This window comes from Sinohyriopsis cumingii, unplaced genomic scaffold, assembly GCF_028554795.1.
Source record: "Sinohyriopsis cumingii isolate HCF-2022 unplaced genomic scaffold, ASM2855479v2 utg001621l, whole genome shotgun sequence".
Taxonomy (NCBI): domain Eukaryota; kingdom Metazoa; phylum Mollusca; class Bivalvia; order Unionida; family Unionidae; genus Sinohyriopsis; species Sinohyriopsis cumingii.
Window position 1 is genome coordinate 597,456 of NW_028316027.1, and position 20,045 is coordinate 617,500.

Here is a 20,045-nt window from a genome sequence, read left to right on the forward strand (position 1 = left end):
GGAAAAGCTCGGGTTTTTTTTTTCCCACGTGGCGAAATCACCTGTTGAAAATCCTTTTATTTTTCACCCACGATATAAAATGAATAAGTTATTCGCTCGATATCAAGCAAGTTTATTTTTCTTTTGCAATTAAACGCACTGGTTATCAAGAAGTAATGCGTGTGTAGTCTGTATAACATATGATAGTTGCAGATTTCTTACTGAATCCACCGCGTTGACCACGGTTTACCGTTTATGTTCTGCTGTGCTTTGTGATTATTCACACAGAAAATGTAAATAGTTACATAAGCATAATAGCGCATTGGAAAAACAAAAAGCATTCGCGGCTTGATGAATTTCATCTGGAGTCTGCGTACACACGAGGCAGCCATTGTACAATTCGGCCGCGTCAGCATATAACAAAGACTGCGATTTTTGCTCCAGTGTATTATCATTATTAGTTTACTTGGATTATCCAGTAACTCACGGCCTACCATAAATTAATACGTGGCATAAAATTACACAAGCCAATATGAACGATAAACGTCTGGTTTAAAGATTATATATAGGATGCCTAAAATGTCCTTGATTGGAGATTTCGTTTTCTTGAATAATGTATTTAGAAAACGTTTCTTGCTCTCAACGCAATGATCCACATCTGAAGCTGATAGTTTTGTACTAAGTAACTTAAAAGAGTGAAACACAACACAGTTAGTAAAATTCAGCAAAGGCATTTATTTCCCTAGAATACAAAAATGTAAATTCAAAAGGAAGTTATAGTCGTGTACATTAAATCCCTAATGAGTTCTATCGGACGTCCAAATGTATAGAATATTCCAAATGAATTCCAGTGATGCTCCGAATTAATTCAATTCTTGTATATACTGATGTACCAATAGCCTTGAATAGTGTTGATGTGCGAACAGTCTTGATGCATGACAATGATATAATCCAAAATGTCTTTAAACGATTTTAAAATAATTCCACGATAGTGACTTAGTCCAAACATATGAATGGCCACGTTGTAATTCCAATGAATGATTTAAATAAATAAATCATCCCTCAAATTATAACTGAACACAAATAAAATTGATTCCACTAAGACCAATGTCAAGATTTGGAAAATTAATTCTAATCCAAACAACTTTATATCCCCACTCGACTTATGTCGCAGTAACATTCACCCATTTTGTTATGCTGGTATTGTTGCTATTCTTACGAGTGTTTGCTTAAAGAGGCATAACAAATATATACTGGTCTGCAATCTGCGCACAAGTACTTATGATACAACTTCTAATCGACGCTAATATCTTGTGAAACGAAACAGGCCCTATGATTGGTATACACTTTAATAAAAGCTAGATAATTTTAAACTGATATAGAATTAACGAAGAAAATGTAATAAGGAATTTCGTTGTCTGTTAAATTGGGATTACAGATACACATTAGAATTTAATAGCTTTAACAATCTGAAATCGTTTTCATCATTGAAAAAACGAAGTTAAAGATATACTGTTGCATGATGTTAAGAAACTAGATATCCAGGGATGTATTTAGACTTATACATCATTTCAAGATACATTATGAGACAACCAGCATCTGGTCTGAAGTGGGTAATTTCTGAAAAGTTTGTCATGCTTTAGTCTTCTCAAACATTGAAAGAATGTCCGCATTTAGATAAATCTTGTTTGCCTGGTATGCTCTTATGGGGCTGAGCATTGCTAGATACCAAACAAGTTAGCATTTTTGTTTTTTTACGAGTAATAATTTTTCTTGTTGTTTTTAATAAGTGTTTACAAGTGCAACGAATACGGTCCTTTTAAAGCCACTAGGGGGTGCTGGTAACACGCTAAAATCTCAAAATACAAGGGTTTGCAGACGGAAACAAAGGTTGTTAGATGGAAAGGCATGGAAATGTGATCATAGCCTCAAAATAGGTTACAACTGGTAATCTGCCATTTTCTGTAAAGTCCTCTTTTAATGAAAATATTCTTATTCTGAAATTAGAGTACGACTTTGTTAATATTCCTCTCCATTGTGCCAATTTGACATCACACTTAGTCTCAGGACCTATGACGAATGACCAGTGGTCAGATATGTATCAAATTGTTGTTCTAAAATCATATTGACATTACTCTCTAACTCTAACGCATGAAAATCCATTTGCTGGTCATTTAGGAGTCAGTAAGATTTATCACACGATCTCGAATCAGTTTTATTAAAAGTGATAATTGTAAATACTGCAGATGCTTATGCTGTCATACTTGTCAAATAGTAGGAAAACCCATTTAAAAGATACCGAACGATCATCTTCAAACTATTTCCTCATTTGACGAATCATTTAGCAGAATATTGATAGACTGTGCCTAGTCTTTACCTAATATCAAGTCAGGCAACAAGTACGTGTTGAACTAAATGTGTGAGTCCACAAAATTTCCAAAATGAGAAATATTATTTCTAAACCCATAATAAAAGCTTTGAGAACGTCACATGTTTTGGCCATCCTAAATTTGCTTAGTCTGATTAATGTTTCAAAATGTTTAACAAATTATGCATTAAAAAGGCAATCAACAGTTTAAATATTCCGTCTATCACTCTGAAAGTCAAAAGGCTTTGGAAATATTTTATCAAACTTGAATATAATTTGGTCACATTGGTTTCTTACAAGAATAGATTGGGATGAGGGTGTTCATTTACTATGTTTGGTGTTAAGGAATCTGTTCAAGAATCATAGGGTTTTAATCCTTTCGGGCTAAAAGTCTTTCAAATGATGACTCCAAAATTAACCTTCTTATCTATTACTCTGATTTCAAATGTACACTATCGAAGGTTGAGAAGTAACCTACTCTGCCTGAAATGAAATTAAGCTATGAGAGAGATAGAAAGTACGTGATGTTTTAACCTTTTGATTGAATTCTGTCTCACTCGCCCATACCTCAAAATCTTTTGTGATCTTTTACAATTGAAAGAAGGAAAATTACTAAATGATGTCATCAGCACTCCTGGAAAGAAGGAGAACAAAACAACTTTTTCATATAAATATGTTAAAAGAGTATTGTAGCAAAGACAGCACAATTAATCATTCACTCAATGTATTTACATCAGTCCCAGACAGTGGGGATCTAAATGATGGAATGCAATCTGACTCTTGCTGCTTTCCTTTAACCAATGTTCGAAATTTAGAAATATTGAATAATCTTCATAACAAACTTTCACATGTGCAATGACACGAACGGGGTTAATTAAAGCAACTATTAATCGAATATGAGCACATGTTTCCAGATGTTCCAGAGCGATCAAACATAATCTCTCATGACGTGGAGATTGTATATTATGCATAATCCTTATAGGATGAATAATCTCAAACTGGAAAACACAACTTCAGTACTTACCGGGGAATGGGTTTATAGGACCAAGTAAAAGTAACTAGACTTCACCATGTATTCTTGTGCCTAAGACGTACAATACATTCCGTATGTGACTGACTATAGAAAAGTCTACCGTGGCACAAAACAGACCCATTTCCAATGCCAAAAATAGATTAATAAATCGATACAATTGTAAATGCAAAATATGTCGCCAACGTTGTGCTCTTAAAAGGATTCTGACAAATTCCACTCAAGTAAAGAACAAACAAAATTACGACATTTGCAACTCTATATGTACTTTATCAATATAAAGTAATGTTGCGCGGTATGAAAAATTATCAATCAACATTCTAGTGTTTAATAAACATGATATATTTTGTGTAGATAATTTTGACGCGGTATTATCCACAAAGATATCTAAAGAATCATTTGGTAACTATTTGGTAATTCATTGATTGACTCAGTGATGCAAATTTGAAAATTAATTTTGGTAAAATTGAATTATGCTGTGCTTGTGACATATCTTTGGACATATCGTGGAACACAGTCAAGTGAACTTGTAGAAATTAAGGTCAAGTCTATATCTGAATTCCCATTGCTTTATAGTATAAAGCGACTAAGGCAATGTTTGGGTATGGCTAATATTATCAAGAATTTGTTCAAATTTTTCCATATTTCCCGAGTCCCTGACAAATTCGTAGACTAAGAAATGACAGTTGTATAAGTCTGACAAATGTCATAAATCCTTTTACAAACTAAAGGCCATAGACAATGGAGAACCGGTTCTTGCAGATCCAAAGTTCAGTCAATTATTTAACATGCATGTTCATGCCAGTGATGTATCAGTTGGTGGAGCATTGATTCAGGAAGAGAAAGTGATTTGGCTCATCCAGTATGCTCTTTAAAAAAAATACAATTAACAACCACCCGATAAATTATTCTACAATCTAGAAGGACTGTTTACCATTGCTATTGCCTTTGCGACATCTTGAAGTGCATATTAGCTCATATCCTTCTCCGATTATTGAATTCAGCGGCGTCAACCTCGTACCTTCATTAAAAAAAATGAACATCAAAAACCATCAGTTGTTGCCGGTACAAGACCATAAATAGCATCTACCATCAACCAAGCACATTTGTATTTCACGAACATCGCGGTTCTCTTGACGATTTCATCTTTCAGCTGTTGCTCCGCTTCGATTATTTGTTCACTTTGATACAATAATAGAAAACCTCTGTCTGAAGAATATTTAAGTTTTCAACGTCTTTACTCTTTTAGGGTATAGCATTACGATCATTAAAAATATACTAGTTGCACCCGTGGCTGGTCCTTGAGACGATCGCTTTCGCCGTCGTCCGAAGAATGTTGCACGAACAAGTGTGTCCTTGGTGAATAAAAGTCGATATCTATTTTTTCTCAGTTGAATTAAAGTTTGGTTTTACTAAATCGATGGAAAAGGTGACCGATGTGAGGTAAATTGATAAGTCCACGTGATCGTGGTAGAAAAAATCCTGGAGTGATTTTGCACCTGGTGCTACAGTCAACGCTTGAGCAATTTTAGGTACTTCAAGTAGGCGTCGAGCTGGTACTTGCATATCAGGATGGTCCAATGAATCAATATTTATTTGACTCCTAACAAGATTATATTTCATTGTATACGATAGTCTGGTAACACTCCTCACGCGTTAAATAATTAACAACTTCAACAGGTGGTGCAATTCCATATAAGTCAAAATGCAAGCGACGCTGAGGTGTCACATATATGCAACCCAATTCGTGTCAGGTCCTGTTGTCAAAGCTAGGTTGTCGATCCCAGCTTTAGGTGTGCGTGGCACAATCGACGCAAGTTGATTTCGGATATGGAATCAGCGAAAATACTTGACTGATTTTACGATACTGAATAATTAAGATTGGTTAACGGCGGGGACTTCTGCGTGTCTTACCAGGTAATCGAAGACCTCTGCCCGATAGCATTTGACGACGTGATCCTTGTAATCAAAGACCTTTTCCTTTGTTACAGACCTACCAGTTCAACCTAGAGAAAAATGGTGCATTGTTTCCGCCAACTGACTTTTCCATCGTCATCCCAGACATTGTTCCGACAGCCTCAAAGGCGGCCGTTTCTTCAGCCGCCAGAGCCTCTGCTACAAAACGCTCAAATTGCTGCAAGTATTGGAAATGTTCCACTGGTCTTGTGCAATTGCATCATACTAGATTTGGAAAATTCTAGCAACATTGAGGCAATTAAGTTATATTTGCTTCAGCCAAATGAGAATATTTCCAATTAATGTTCTTGTAGAATATTTTGAGGCGCGCGATCTTCACTTTTTAGGAAAAAAAATGTGTTAGTGTTGCGTAGTTTTTGCTGAAAAAAGTCTCGTCGATTTAGAAATTTATATTGTTGTCTTGCAATTCTTGTCGTGGATGCGTGGGTATTACTGGTCCAGGTATACAAAGATCCATATATTCTTGCCTTACAGATTCGCCATCTTCCGTTCTTCAGCTCGCAAATGAATAATGCGGTTTTACAAAATGATTCCACTGTTCACCAGTAGCTTCTTTCTTTCCAGTATACTCTCTGAATAACATTTAAGTCATTCAATATTTATGTATGTATCATGTGTCTTTGATCGTAATTTTTTATCATGTACTCTTTTCAGTTGCTGTGTCTGCTCAGAGCAATGTATATATTATTTTGTGAAGATTGCTTGGTGAGCTGTTTAACATCTTTGCTGTGCTTGTTGTCTTTATAATATCTTCGGCACGTTCAGTAATTTATTTTGATAGTTTAATTAGCGGTGCAAAATATTTGTTCAAAGCCCGTTGGGTGTCTTCTCGTGCAGTTTGTCTAGACTACAACATGACTTTGACATGTTTACGACCTGCAAAAAAATGTATCAATTAGATTATGGTGCTCACGAGCAAATGTACATCGTGGCTTTTCAAATTCCACTATAAAATCACAGGCGTACATTTTTATGTTCATGATTGTTCTGATTTTTAGATTGTTTTATCCAAACCCTTACGATATTTTGTGCGACACGCTCATGTCCAGACCTCCTAGTTATATGAATAGTAACAACAATATACTGATTCGTGCAAACATATAAAGATATTCATCCCCCGTCTAATCCAATAAATATTTGTAAGACCTTGTGAAAATATTTAGCGGGTTTGATTTGGTGCTCAGATATCATATGGTCGTACATTACAAGAGCATTTACACTTACATCCAAACATCAATTGTATGTGCTTCATTGATGATACAAAAGAAATCAACAGTGGCGTTGCCACTTAAAGACACTTTAATTCCGTTGGACTTTGTCATTCAACGATTTATGAAAATCTTTCAAAACATCATAACACGGTTATTCGTCAGCCGACTATCGTAAAATCATATTTAACAACAGTTGCATTTTCTTTATCCCGCTGGACTAATGATCAGCGCAAAATCTGGGTGTGGAAACAGAATTGGTTCCATGCTTTGAGTGTTTAGGTGTTGTTCGTATGGAAAAGTCGATGACGACAAAATCTGTAAATTTTCTTTTTCTTGATGCCATTGAATAATACTACTGGTATATTACATAATCATATCCTCATGTTGACTGCGATATCGCACGAAATCTCGCTTTCTAAACCAATAAGAGTTCAAACACGTAATGATCAAGTCGTGCTGAGTGAAATTTTTGTTCGATGCGGAGCAAAAGGTTTTACATACATTGGAACATGCAGCTCCATCAGCTGTAGATTTTTAGGGTATAAAACAATTCACCGCGTTGATTTTGCAGCTTAACAATGCTACAAGGAACACCATGGAGCAAATATAATGGTAAAAAAACATATGCTGAGTACAATAGCTGTGGACCTGCTAAACGGCTTGATATTCGACTGCATTGTAACAACCGACCGATGATATCAGACGAAGCACCGTAGGAACCACCCGAAATAATTTTGTCTGATATCTGTATGAACCTGGAATGTTAGAACGAGGACAACATCGTGCTACAGCCCCTGTGTCGTCCGTTTATGTGTAATTACAATGTCGGAACGGATTGATACCCCAAGACAAGCAACACTTTACCATTTGGAGCGTATTTCTGAACGAGCAGAAAAGCCACACGATCGAACATATTTACTAGAGCAATTGCAGTCGTTCCAGAGAATACGGAAGCGTCACCAAGAATTACTTTAACAAGTTAATGTATCGCTTTGCGATTCAGAATGTACTAGCGCATAATATAGATCATGAGATGGTCCAGAATCGCATGGTGTCCGTACGCTTAGGTGCTGATTCCGTAGCGAGTATACATCGCATGGTATCAAGAGGTGACAAACTTAGTTTGGTAAATCGGTAAACATCCATGCGATTTTCTAAGACAGTATAATATTTTCTGTATGTCCTAATTCAAATCTCCTGTGAAGACATTGTACGTAAATGTCATCAGGACGAACTTTTTGCGTAATACTCCTTAACATTTCTTAATGATTTTACCAGATCAAACCACTATTGAATACATTTTAAGTAACAGTCCCAAATTTTCTTCGATTGGTTTACCCTAATCTTCATCCTTATACATACCAACACTATTTTTATTCGTGTTTCTATACAACAGATGTCCTTTTGGAAACTCGTTGTTGTCAAATCGTTAAGAGCGCAGTGAAGCCGTTCAGGATATTCCAGATCAACTTCAATAAAGTGTCCGTGGTCACTGTTGATGTAATCGCGAACGTGATTTTGTATGTCAACGTGTGACTGATCAATCCACTGAAACCCAAAGACAGGTAACGGCTGTATCATCGCCCAGTCATAGTGCTTATGGGGATATAGAGACAAGATATAACTGTTAGGGGCAACGGGGTCATACACCGCTATGTTTGGACCGTTTACCGATGACTCAATATTGATATTCCATCCAGAAGTAAGCGTTCGATAATCAGATGTTGGTTAATATCGGTTAGTAACTTGAACTTTGACAAAAACAGATCCTAAGCCATTCCAGGTGATGAGAACTAATTTGCGGGATCGAGCTTATATATGTACATGGTAATGTAAAAAAAAAGTTCTCAAACACATCAGTGAGCAAAAGCACAACAGTGCGCAGATATAGATCGTGACAGTCACCAATGTTTTTGCAATCGAATAGCGACAAAACTTTGCATGTTTATAATCATTTTCTGAAATCTCTTCACGTGACAGCGGCGAATTATACGCTTCCTTTGGTGGCAACTGAGCTCAGCAAATTTGTCCCAATCTCTCATTTAGTAGTATGGGTAAACACCTTTTCTCGTTAACAGGTCAGTGTCGGTGGCACAATATCGACTGATAATTTTGAAGTTTTCCACTGCCAGATTAGTCACAAACGTTTGAAATAACGACTTCTGGAACTATAACAAATCGATGAACTTTAATTGGCACAGCCGAAACGTCATGCATTTTTCCATGTTGTTGGGAAAACACTCATTGGTGCCTTGACACCGACACTACCGTTTATATAATCAACTAATCATCATACCCAAGCAGATTTTGAAGCTCTACCGCGTTTTGTCTTCTTTTGTTTGGGTCAATTCACAATCGTAAATTCCTTCTGTGATGTGCAGCTCTACTGTATGCACCAGTGATGTGATAATGGTAATGAATTTTGGAACTTTCAGTCCCATCAAAAGCTGTTTCACAGATCCTGCGATGACTGGCTGTGGAAAACTTATTAATATCATCGCCGGTCACAATAATGTCAGCGGTTCAATCGAGCTGCGTGTCGAATAGATTTTGCTGTAGCATCAAGCGTTTTAAGACAAACTTCAACCGAGTCCTTGTCACCATACAATCTTGGTGGTTTAGTTTGCCCATCACGCCTAACTGCTGTATAACAAACCCCGCATTGGACGTGTTTAGCAACTTGTGTGGTATTTACTGTATGGTTGTTGAGCGCGTTCGCCTCTTTACTTCAGGGTTAAGAGGCGGTAACTGAAAGTCCATGACGGTGAAACAAGGGACTTTCATTGTTCGTTCCACGGCAGTAAATTTGAATATATTTTTTCCCTGTTTGTTATAATATATTCCTCTGCGGTTTTGCACTGATCCCACTCCAGTAAAAGGCATTGTCAGTGAGTAGTTGTTAGGAGTGATGCAAGCAACTTCTGCATGTGTCAGCTAAGACACCAGGCGAGATTTTGTATCCATACGTAGTGCGATTGCGATTCTGTACCAATCATATTTCTCAGCAACAAATTTAATTGGCTTGCAATCTGACTAAAATCAGATATCCGCAGTCCTACATGGGGTAATGTTCTAGTGACCTTTGAATTAACAGATGGAAATGCAGCTTCCAATAATATGAAAGTGAATTAAATGGTTCGGTACACATACATGCTCCTCATCAACACTGCAGTCTCCAGAGATATAAGACTTCATCGGATTGGCTGATAAAATGAGCGATTATGGTAATGACATAAGTTGCCAAAACATGACCTCAGAGCTGTCGCTCTCAGATCTTCATGAATAATATTAGAGATCTGATTTTAATCAGATTGACTGGGTTCGTTCACTCTGTCCATGTTGGAATAGTTCAAGCAGATTAAACCCTTTATCCCAAGGTAACACATTAAGCATAATAGATGGGTTAAGTCGTTCAATTTTATCAAAGTTGAATTAACCTAGTTATTGATGGTAATTTTGAGGGTAATTATTATTATCACTCGCTTGATGCAATGAAGACAAAATTACCCATTGAAACATCAAGCAATAAAGTTTTTAACCTTTATCACTGACCTTGGTGCAATCGACTTTGGTGTTGGTATGTAACTGGATCCACGAAATGGCTGATATGGAGAGATATGTAGCTCGACTTGTAAGTATCAGTCAAAAGTCCATTCTGATCGAACATTAGAATATTTTTAGAACGTCTCGAGAATATTTTCAGTTCCTTTGTCAATTTTCTTCATGAATGACCTTAGTATGTGTACGGTTCAGGATTGTGATGACACCGCTGTGAATCTACAGATGTGTAGTTTTAAATACATCCTTATTTGATGACTTTCGATAAAGTTGCATAACCAAATGTGCATTAAAAAATATGTGATTAACTCCAGAGGAGATAGAGCTTTGTAACACCAATGTAATTCCAAAAAGTTTATTTGACAACAGTTGTCGAGCGTCTTCAGTTAGTTTTTGTATGTGTGTGTGTGCAATAATTGTCGCGTGATTTTTTAATTCATTACTACGCGTATGAAATTTAAATACAGGTACTTGTGATTGTTGTGCTTTTTCAGGAACATGCTCTGCAGGTTGCAGATGCTATACAACGGCGGTTTTGTTCATCACAATAATGCAAATATGTCAGTTTTTCTTGCACCTCTTAGTATATGTATTTTATGAACCATGTAACTGGTTATAGTAGCATCCCATATGGATTATCTGTTACAGCAACTTGATCCTGTGCAAATATTGGTCCCAATAATTCAAGTGTATCTGCTTTTTGCATGCCGCTTCGTATTTGAATTCCATGCTGCCGTACAATTTATTTCAGTTGATGCACGGTCTATATGCTTATATAAGGGAAATCGTTTTCAAATTTCGACGTCAATGACTTGTAATTGTTGTACTCGATGAAGATTAGAAAATATGATCACATCAGTTCTAGCTATTATTTTGTTTATTTATTGTCTGTTTCCTCATCGGTATGTATTTCAACAGAGTGGTTGTTTGTGTAATTACATATATTGGAGCAGTCATATAGTGCAAGGTAAAAATCACGAACAGCTCCACAAGACCGGCAAATATGATTATGCAGTTTGTTGTTGCTGTTGTTGTTGTTGTTGTAGGGTTTAACGCCATTTATCAGCACACGATAGGCTATACATGGCGGCCAGTATTAATGGTGGAGGAAGAACCCGGGAAAACCCCGGAAAGAACCACCGACCCACGAGGATCTACTGGCAAGCTGTCTCACAGACCCACATTGGCGTAATCTGAGACTCGAACCCACGCATACAGAGGTGAGATGGCAGTGATCTGTAACGTAGAGCGCTTTAGACCACTCGGCCACTCGGGGCCCCTGATTATGCAACTTATCGCCAGTGGCACATTTAAGACATTTTAGAGCAACGGAGCCAGTACGTAACACCAGCAAATATGTTTTAACATGTTTATGAATGACATATTTTGCTTAATAGTTTACGTTTCAGTTTATTTTTTGCAAGCTACTGTAATGGTCGGGGTATTTATTACTCTTGCGTCAAAATAAAACTCTATCTAGAGGAAAGGTGATCCTTGAGCAATTTTCCCCGGGAAAATATAATCTAGATTGTAATTTTGATAGGGAGTAAGTGGGTGGTGCAGAAATTTCTCTGTGAACAGTGGTCGATAATTCATATATCATCGTATCAGTGTAGCGAGGTCATTTAAGTATGGGTGAAATAAACGTGATGTAGATCAGTTTATACTGTGCATTTTCCCACTATGGCCAAAATTGGCTGTTCTAGATTAGGACATAATGTAATGAGCAAACTTTTCATATGTTGTTCAAAGAACTCACATAAATGGGTGTAACCATGCTATAAATGTGACAGCATTTAATTTCCTTGAAAAAATGTAGAAATTTGCGTTACCTTAATATGCATTTTGTGAATAGTGCGTCAACATATTAATGGTAACTGGATACTCCCGAAATAAGTTTTTATATTACCTTGAAATTGCATTTATTGATAATAATGTGTAGGCATTCTTGAAACGACGCTTATTTGCGTTAATATTCTTTTCAAATTCAACATTGTAGATTTTTATTTTCTTTAGAATATCTTAAACTGTAGCTGTTTCTTTGCCGATTAGTTCTTCTTTTCTCTTCACTTTAGGTCTTGGCACAGAATCATACTCACTAATCAGACTAATTTTATCCTGTAAGGAAAGTTCAATCCTACGACGCTTAGCTGCTTGTTCTAACATCTCGACATGCGAATAAAGACAAAAGACAGTCAAGGTTTCTTAAATACCTGCATGTATAGATTTTTCTGCATTGAAAATCAATTGAGTAAATCTTGCCTTTAGAATACTGCTTTGTCTGTCTCCGCCCGCAAAGCAGCAAAAGAGAGGACGTATGTCTGGTTAATAAATGCCTGATCTTTAATAAAAAAAAAACAAACAAGCAAACAACATTATTTTGATCATGTAAACAAATGAATAGCATCAATCACAGTTAGATAACCAGCAGATCAACATAGTCTTACTCAATTGGCTTACCTACAATACATGTAAGTAGTACAGGCGCGTGGTATTACCGGCATACTGTTTTACCGCGACCATTTTTCCGGTGATATGTACCACGGTACCTTTTCACTAAAACGGTACGACGGTAGTTTCCGTTAAGAACGAATGTAATGAAATTCCACAGTACTCACGTTGCAAATTAGTGCTATTAACATTTTGTCTTCGCTGTTCACGACCAAATGATTCATAAATCATATTTTTTTTTACAAAACAGAATTGTTTTCCCCCCAAATTTTAAATATTACAAATATAATTATATTTATGATCCTTTAATCACACGTTCCACGTGTCACATATGCCAAGGTTGTGCTAAATGGATGTTGTGATATTAGGGCCAAGTCAAATTTAGAAGGAAATAGGGATCAATGAATGAATGTGTCACCTTTCAGTTATTTATTAGCGTAAATTAATGAGTTACGGATATGCATTACGTTGTATAACTGCGTATCATCATTCGATTTTCACATGAGGACTAGTTTTCGGGTTGAATCACGCAAGATCTGTCGTTCACCAATATTTTCTCGTTTGCTGAGTAAGTGCGTTTTATGTTTATTGGATGTTTCCTGACTCTCTCTCTCTCTCTCTCTCTCTCTTAGAAATATCTTGCCCGGGTGTTGACATCTCAAAGTTTTCATGTCTGTTTTATATTATAGTTGTAAATTGTAGGATTCAGTGTCAACAATTCCTTCTTTTATCAACAACTTCTCTAATGTCAGCACAGTGTCTTTTACAGGGAGTCAGCTGTAATGTAAGCTTAATCACCCCACTTTATTTATAGCTTTTAGGTTACAACTTATACAACAATTAAGTTACACATAGCAAATTCATCTACTATTATGTAATGTCGGTGAGTTGCAATTTTCATTTCAGCTGAGATATTTCTTCTTTCATCTCAAAATAATTTCCTTCTTCAAGTAATGTAATGGATATAATATGTTGTTAGCTTCCTGCAAATCATCATGTGATATTTACTCCAGTTAGTTACAGACTGAGATTTTACATTAAAAGGTGTCAAGCCTCTACCCCAGATAATTAAATTGATGCCCCTAATATAATTGCGGTACACAATGGTACGTATCAAGGTATCTTCAGAAATACCGTGGTATACCATGCTACGTGTCGCGGTATGCTCTTTATCGTGATGTAAAATGTTTCGTGATAACCAGTTCCAGTAAATAGCTTTAAAAGCTAGCTCTTTTGTATACTGCAAAGACTTCAGATTAGACTGATGTCAGCCGTAATATGTGTCGGCGCGCGTAACAAGTATTGTTTTAACCTTGCGTGCCACTTGGGCATTGTCAAGGGTTAATCTCACAAATTGAACTAATACAATACATGTTAATACATGTACAATAATGGGTCTGTTCCAGAGTGCCAGAAAACGAGCAGCTAAAATATATACTCCAAGTTTACATTAGGTTTTGGTTTCATCGGTTTTTTTAAGAGTAAAATTGGAATTTGGGATAGAAATTTGTTTCGGTACTCGGAGTTTAAGGGTTTCTGTTTTTCCGGACTAAAATCGAATGTCAATTGGAGGGAATTCCTATACAATGAGGTTTAGGTTTTGAGGATTTTCAACTTTTATGTATATCGCTGAATCGCACCATCAAATCACATCGAACACGGACAATTATGAAATGTTTAATTTGTTTAATTAATCAAGCTATCACAAGCACGCCATTAAAGCTGTGCGTATCAAAGTTTATATAGCTGGCCTTTATCTTCATTAGGTTGTATTTAACATACTTATAGACACGCAAAATGGTAGTGTTATGATTTCCAAGTAGCTTTAGCTCGCCCTTGAAAACAAAAGCAAAAAAGGGAACGAATTGCAATAGAGTATCGGGTATGCATTAAAAGCGAATTTTGCAAGTAAACTGCGTTCTTTGTAGCCCTTGCTGGCTACATATTTGATCAAAATACTTGAATCTGTGATATAAATAATAACGGCAAAAGGACAAGAAATGGTATTCGTCCAAGGCGTAAGCTGGATGGGAGTTTCGCTTCTGTGGACTAGATATTGTATCATATTTTCAAGACTTAGTAATGTATCCAGAGTCGTTATTCCGGACTGCCTATTGTATCGTGCATTTTTTATTCTGCGCAAATACTATCATGGTCTGTCTTCCCGTATCGAGGTGTCATACTTAAATCGTAATGTTTTGGGTTGTTCGCTTTTAAAGGCAATTTGAACAATGTCGTACCTAGGCAAATATTTTAAAGAGCCTTGCTCAAGGCTACACAACAGTAGATGGGAGTAAAATGCCTTAAATACTAAAAATCTAAACCAGATGGAAAGCAAGGACTTAAATGCTACATGTGAGGGTTCCGTAGAACCCAAAAGTGAGGCTAGTGTACATAACCGAATCAAATATCGTACATTGCTCACGAATCAATTTCCAAATGTATATTTACTAATGACATTGACACTTGATATGTGTATTGTTGGAATGATTTCTATGAGAAATAATTGAGGATTTTTACAATGAACCTTTGTGCGAATGTGTAAATACCGACATAATTTGCAGGTTTTGGTTTGCAATCTACGTCATTTTTGGAGTATCGTTAAACGACATAGCCAAGAAAAGCGATAAAATTGTCAAAATTCATATGCTATTGGATTTCGAAATATAGATAGAAGAGACGCTATACGGTACTTCCTTGCTGGACGACAAGACAAAATATATGGTAATAAATATAGTATAATTAGTGTGTGGTGTAGAAACACACACACAGACACACACACATATATCTGTGTGTGTGAGTATATACATATATATATATATATATTTATATATATATATATATATATATATATATATATATATATATATATATATATATATATATATTTACTTGTATGTATATATATATTTACTTGTATGTATATATATATTTACTCGTATGTATATAATGTTTGTAGAGTACAAACATCCAAATTGTATCATGGCAACCGACATTTGCTGTAAATATATTCTACATATATTCAACACTGTAATCATACAATAAATAACGGATTCATTTGTGACAAAGATCCAAATTATCAGTCTGACAAAATCACATAAACTTCACGATACTAATTCTCAGCAGAGGTTTAAAATAGCAGTAAGTACAACACTTCCCTTCAATCAGAGGATTAATTAATTATGTGTAATGATCAATAAAACGATGAGTAACCTTGGATAGATGTGCTGCAGCTAGGTTTTACTGCTGAGCGTACTTGAATGTATGTACAAGCTTACAGATTATATCATTGCTATTCAATTGTCTTAAATAGTTAGGAACGTTCCAGTCTCAGATGCAAGTAATGAAGCTCCACGTCTAAAAACTGGTCCAATATCCTTCCAACAGTATTTTAAAGGATTAAGCATCTGATATGATTCTACAATTTTAAGACCAATTTCAAATATGTATGTATGTATGTATGTATGTATGTATGTATGTATCTATGTATGTATCTATGTATGTATGTACGTATGTGTGGATGTGTGTTACTTAAAATACAACATAGATCTGTCAAGAAACAATGTAAATTAATGATCTATCAATGCTCTCGTTTCAAGTTTGCGGGTGCAGAACTTCCGCTCACTTTAAACCAATTGTATAATTAGACACTGATTTGTTTTGATGAATGGTTTAAATTCTTTTAATTAGGCAAAAAACAAAATTATAGTTTTGCTATAAACTACTAGAGAGTATCCCGTCGTATAACTCATATCGTTGAACACTTGTGTTTTTAGTTACGATTCAATATCATAGCTGCAAATTAATCTTTTCGTGTGACTTATTGTTCCCACGTGGAACCGCTTTAATAAAAGGGCACAACTGAGTGAAGTTGGCTAATGGGATGCTTGGTAATGTAAAGATGACCCAGATACGCGCACGTATCAGTTAAACATGGTGAGAAAGATGGTGTCGCAAGAACTTGTTGGGATCATACACTATAATAATTTTAAATTTCCAAGCTCCCGTCTTCATTTAATGTTATCCAGATTTGAGACCCCTACTGCTTGAGTAGTTTTCTCCCTTGTGACACTTTTTGAATCACCAATAAATTGAAAAGGGCAACGAAACTTGTTCGATATTTGTGGTTTGAAACTGGCTTAAAATCTACACTCAGTTTTAACACATTTGTTTATTCGAAGGTTTCCTGCAAATAGCACGATGTGAAAGTCAAGCACAGACGAGAAATGTGTCCATGCACCCATATCATGCAGTTAAGGGGCAATGTAACAAACAAGAACTGGCAAAATTTATTTTACGTTTTCCAAACAGAAACGAAAATGGAACTTCAGCTTGGTGTTTGTAAGTAAAGCTTCATACAATACTTTATTTCAATCCTAAAATTTATATAAAAAGGTATTGGACGATAATGAAAGTGACACGAACAGGACGTGAAACATTGCAGTTATCGGGAAAACTTTATGGTCCCCGGTAGATATTTCGTGAGCACAAAAAAGACATTCGAAAACAAACCCAGGAGTTGCACGTTATCTTGTAGACAATCAATCACTTAAGAGCTTGTGGATTACCTCAACACGCCTTATAGCTTTTTAATAGATGCCAATCAATATATGCATTCATTGTTTTGATTTCGTTATTGGTGACCAGCTCAAATTCAATTGCAATGAATAAGTGAGATGGTTGGTTAACATTTAAAGACAGCCGTGCAAATAAATCAACACTTCCTGGTAGTGAAATTTGGTATATATGTAGACTTAGTAAAGCCTGTCAGAAGGAGGATATTCCAGTTCCAAGTCGGATCAGAGCCGATATGGACATTATTAAGTTACTTTGTTCTGTTTCTATTGTTCTTCTTGCAAATGTTTCAACAGGTAATTATTACATCTAGATTTTGTATTCCTAAAATATTCAGGTTTGTAACATACGTAACAAAATGTGGGAAATTTTGGACCGAAGTTAATATTTTTAAAAACTTCTCTTCACGAGATCTCCAGGTGAGGACAAGATATCAAGTACACTAAGCTATACATTATTTACTTATGTACGTAACGCCTTTTCCTTCCTGCAAAGTAGATAAAATGACAATTAATATCAGAAACTGATATTTTAAAACTGGATATTGTACTGGTTGAAATAATTAGCACATGACAAAGCGCATGCCGTTAGGCATTCACATGTACATTTTGGCATAAGGACAATGCGGCTTAAAAGATAATTGCTGTATGTGTAGTTTGAGGGGAAATAAACATTTAAGCAAATAACAAACAATCGACAGACGTTTTGCCAGTATGAATTAGTAACAAAATCAGTGCATAGTAATTTCCGAAGGAAATTCGTTATTATTCACAATCTACGGTATCTAGTGTGTTCATACTCCTGGATGAAAAATGCTTGATATCTCCAACCAACCCTGAGTAACTATAACCGATAAGATCTTTCTTTTTGTTATTGCTTCAATGGAATAGTGTACATCTTTGGCAGAATAATGAATTATTTCAGATGATATACTTTTCAATAGCATTTTCCATATTGGTATTCATTTTACTGTTCTCACTTTTATTCACTGGTTGTCATATAATGGTTATAGAGCACAAACATATATATTTGGTTCTAGCATCACACAGTTGTTGCAAATACGGCCGACTTGTACTATCATTAGTCTAAGTTTACTGAGTATTAGAGCTTTAACTTTGTTGTTATTTTGTCAGATAGATTAAATATTTTAGATATATTTTCCGTAAGAAGGTACATTTCTGGTACAGTCCCACTGATAACCTTCCATTATTTATAAAGTGCTGGATGTTGGAGCGATGTACAATAATGTTTCTTATTAGTGTATCATCTCAAAATACATCTCAGCAAACTTGCTCGAATAGGTAAATGTTTTGAATTCACTTTTTTGCATGTTGTTAATATTTGACAAATTCCGAACACTTTGTTGAGTTTTTGGTTTGTTGGAACATTTTAATACATGTAATGCCGATCGATAAGAAAGATAAAGATCTATCACTATGATCTGCAGCTACACGTGATGAATGCCGGTCGCCTTCAGATATATGCACGTGATTTTACATTGGTAAATGACAGTGACTTGAAAATATCGGAGTAAAAGAACAACTATGCAACTGTGCAAGGAGCATACTGCAAAGTCCTGGAGCTCTTAAGGTATTCTCCGACTGATATTAGACCGAGTCGCATTAAGTGTGCAATGCTTTGTTATATTCTTCAATTTTCAGGCGGCCTTATCATTTTAAAGTTGTTCAGGAAGATGACCCTAGTTTTGGACGACCGTTGTCTGTAATTGGTGAGCGGCAAGTGACATTTGTGACGGGAACAATTAACGAAAGACCCTTACTTAGCAAACAGTGAATATTTTTCTGTTATTACGTGCATTACTCGTCAGCTCTTTCTAATATATTGAAGAACCAATTAAAGCTCAGAAACATTTAAAGCTCATTATCAACACACCCGGGTTGAAATCGCCAAAAAGCAACTCGAAAAAATAAGGATAGGATGACAAGAGACATTTGAATGAGAGTGTATTAGGCGACGAAACATTCTTTTACTTTTCTTTACTCAACGTCAGAGAAAACAATAAAGCTAGCAAGTGAGAAAACTAGCAAAGGCTACAAATATCTTGACCTAGTCGGACTGGTAAGAGAATTATACACTCCTTATGTTTCAATCGAGAATGGTCTTTCGTCCTGGTACCTGCAAATATGACTGAATGTTATTTGTGCTTCAAGATAGATTGTTGCCAAAAGTTATAGAACATTACCTAACCACACGTTTACGCGTCGGAGGTATCCATCAACTCCATCACTCCACCCCGCAGTCGTATAAATCCGCCATCTTGACCAATTTTCCGCAGGACTCTATCATCCAAACTTTGCCATTTTCTCGATACAGCCCTAATGTAGCTCCACGTGATTTTTTGGCTGACTTCTGTTATCAATTATTTGCTCTGGTGTTCGTACTGATTCTCTGCCCACAATAAATTCATAGTTATATAAGTTATATTCTGTCCTGTCAAAATGTACCTTTAAAATTGTGCACCATGTTACTAAATAATTTCACATATTTAGATGCACCATTCAAAAAGAGGACAGGTTGTCTTCTTTAAAAACATCACGGCGAGCTGGGAGTATTGCTACTCAGCGGGTTATACTGTCTTTCTTGTTACTTTCAGTTAGATTATTTAGGTGTTTATTCTACATCTTTATAATTATGTTCCATATGTAGCTATCTTCAATCAGCTGAATTAAATTAAATTTATTCATTCAAGCTACCTTTGAATTTTGAGCTGGGTTTCCTTCACGCATTCTTACGTGGGCAGTCATTTCGCGCAGTTTTAAGGGAGTCGGGTGGCAGCCAGTGTTAGATACACTGACGGCGTGCATTCGGAAATTTCGTAGTAAAGACATAAACTGCATTTCAGAAAGTAAAGGAATCAGTTAGACATATATGGAAT

At 35.9% G+C, this 20,045-nt stretch overlaps 1 pseudogene; it reads left to right on the forward strand.

Annotated features, from left to right (window-relative positions):
- LOC149771864 (dual oxidase-like) overlaps window positions 1-20,045 on the forward strand; it is a 191,103-nt pseudogene that overhangs the window by 127,168 nt on the left and 43,890 nt on the right.